We start from the raw sequence: 3,249 nt of genomic DNA, 5'->3' as shown, positions 1-3,249 counted from the left end.
CAAAGCACTGCACCCTGTGTTGCACAGCATACAGCGATGAGTAAGACTCGCCTCTCAATGCAGGTACCAGGAAAGAATAAAGCATTGGAGAAAGCAGAACAAAGCTAGGCATTGGGATGTGGTGAAAGATAAACCTGGAAATAAAGAATGAGGTTAGATTGTGAGCTTGAATATCAGATATTTATCCTTTATTTGAAATGCAATGTGGAGCAAGAATGAGGTTAGATTGTTAGCTTGAATATCAGATATTTATCCTTTATTTGAAATGCAATGTGGAGCAACTCCAAGGTTTTGATTAGAACTTATGATTACAACTTTGTTTGGAGAAGATATATCTAATAAGATGCACTGGAGAGATTGAAATAGGGTGAGGCGCAGCAGCATAGGAAAAAAATAGGTAGGAAAATAATACACGAGACATCCAAGAAGTGATGAAGATCTAAATCAGAGGATGGTGTTAAGAATGGACCTATGGTAGGAGCTGCACCCAAAACTGGAAAGGCAGGGGAAAGGATCTTTTTAAAAACATTTTCCTTCAGGAAGAGTGAAACTGCTATGTTACCAAGATGCAAAGGCAGCAGGGTGGAAGTACAGAAATGGCATGACCCTAGGAACTATCCTGGAAAGAAGGAGCCCAAAATGTATACTCCACCCATTAGCTTTGTTCACCTGAATATATGGCCAACTTGCAGATATAGTGTTGGATGTTAAAGCTTGTGTTTCTAAGTCTTCTTGGCTTTATATGACCCAGCTTATTTGTCTCTTCACCCTAATCTCTTTAAATGTGTATTGTATGGTTGTGCTCCCTCAAATCCTTGTGTGAATAAATTGAGATAAACGTCAATTAATCAATCCTAATTATTACATTTTTAAGGACAGGCTAAAGACAAAGCCATCTGGAGCAAGCACATAGGTTCCTAATGTAAAATGTATATCACTCACATTTACTGAAAACTAATGTGCTAGACACTACACTAAGAAATTGACATAATGAGGTTAATTGTGACATAGCAAAGAAGAGGCAGAGGCTGCATTCCGATCCAGGCAGTCTGACCTCAGAGTTAATGTACCTCATCACTTCGCCTACTGCTCCCCATCAGGAGTGCCCTTATCATTATGCCATCCTCATTCTCCTGATTCTTCTCTATATGTCACGTGTCCCACTTTAGGGTGCCACTTTCTCATGTTGCAGGGACATTGGTCTCCAGAGCCAGTGTCTTCAAACAGGAAGCTTTGTTGCCTCCATGTATAGAACATGAATTAGCAGGTTTAAGAAAAGGCACATTACTTAATTTTCCTAAAATTGAATATAATCTGCCTCTGAGTTCCCACACATCGGGATAGATGAGTGACAGTCCAATACCAGTCATTCAGGAGGCTCAATTCCTCCCTCCATGAAATCATACAAGAATCTTGGATTTACAAGATATCAGAAGAAATAAGAGGAGGAGGCCCAGGAGCCATCTTTACTTTTGGCTCTTTCAGCCATCCAATTTACCTGTAATTAAGCATTACACATGCCCATGTCTTTTACAACTGCCGGTGACTGCCACATCTACAGCTTCAACTCACTTTTCTTGACTTACAGATCAATATACCTAATTGCCTATAGTTAAGTCCACAAACACTACAAGTTTCTCATGTCTAAAACTAAACTCATTATTTCTTAATATGCCCTTCCAACCACCATCCTGTTTCTTTTTCTGTTACCTATGTTAATGAATGACATAATTATCCACCCAGTTTCCTAAGACCAAAAAATAATTGGAGCCATCTTAAGGGTCCTACCATGTCTTCAAATCTTACATCTAGAATTTCAAGTCTGAGCAACCATAAAGCCATAGATCACCAAGCCCTTAGATTATGCCATCTTAGATTGTTGCAAGAGGCAAATAGTAAATATATATACATGGAGGAGAGGGACAGAGGACAAAGAGAGAGAGAGACAGAGAGATGCATACATATATACGTATTTGCTATTACCTGAGTAGGACTGTCATCTCCAATCCGAATCTTTGAGCTTATTATTTAATTGGTCTCTCCAAGACCACCATTGCATGTTTGTACAGTTTGTGCTTTGCACAGTCACCACACTTGAGATTGTTGATAAAGGTACCATGTATATTATAAACATTATAGATGCATATATTTTTTAGAAAAATTTTCTTACAGTAAAATGTGTTATAAGGTAACCAATAATATATTTTCCAATAAATAAAATACTTGAGAAAGTGTACCTTTTTCTAATTTGCATAAAAGTATCGCATGGGCTAACAGTAGGCTTGGGTCTCCCTGCTTCTAATGTTTCCTCCAAGCCATTCATGCACTGCTGCATAGTGTTCTTTCTAAATGCAAACTTTATCATGATTTTCTTTCAGTGGAATGCAAAGTCTTCATCATCTGCTTCTACCTACCTGCCACTGTAAACCTTATGTTTCAACTATCCTGAGCTTTATTAGAATTACTCAAATGCATTGTTGCACATCTTTACACATGCGATTCTTTCAGTTATACCAATTCACCCATTCCATTTTACTTGGAAAACTTCTAAACTTCATTCCAAACTAGTTCAAGTGTTTCCTTCTCTTTGAAGCCTCTTCTCTCTTTTTCTATTTCCTAGAAAAGATGAACCTACTCACTTGTGCCTTCAACCTACTTCTAAGTCGACTGATCACACTGTAATACAATTATTTATATTTTTATTGATCTCATACTAAATCAAGGAGCTCTTGATTTACTACTATTTAGCTTTTCTTTTCCTGTGGTGATGCAAACTGGCATAAAGAGAATTTTCTGGGTCAAACAACTGACTGTTTCTATTGCCTGCTGTCTAGCATGCAATGGTGCTGCCTGCTTCCATATGTGGCAAGCTTCCACATTAAGCTGCGCTGCTTTATTGTGCATTTGCTGAGTCCTACTGAGCTTCTGTCATAGATTTAACTGACCGAGGTAAGAAGTCTTGATAACTAACATTATGGGATTGGAGCCCTACATAAAGTGGCCCTGGGTCATGAGTCTTGGACCAGACCTAGCTGTGTATTTCAGATTAAATCATGTGTCTAATTCTAGTATAAGCTTTGGCTGACTCTAAGCTCAGGAGAATTACTCTTACCCTGTGACCGTTGGTCTTATGTCTCAAAAATGCATTGGCCCTAATTCTATAGAAACCTCATGGGAAAGTCTGATACCTTGTGGAATATACAGGCCCACTTACATTGTGTACAGATCATCTGTGGTTGGTCACTCATG

This window comes from Pteropus alecto, unplaced genomic scaffold, assembly GCF_000325575.1.
Source record: "Pteropus alecto unplaced genomic scaffold, ASM32557v1 scaffold76, whole genome shotgun sequence".
In the NCBI taxonomy this organism is placed as follows: Eukaryota; Metazoa; Chordata; class Mammalia; order Chiroptera; family Pteropodidae; genus Pteropus; species Pteropus alecto.
Note: the sequence above shows the minus strand (reverse complement) of the source record.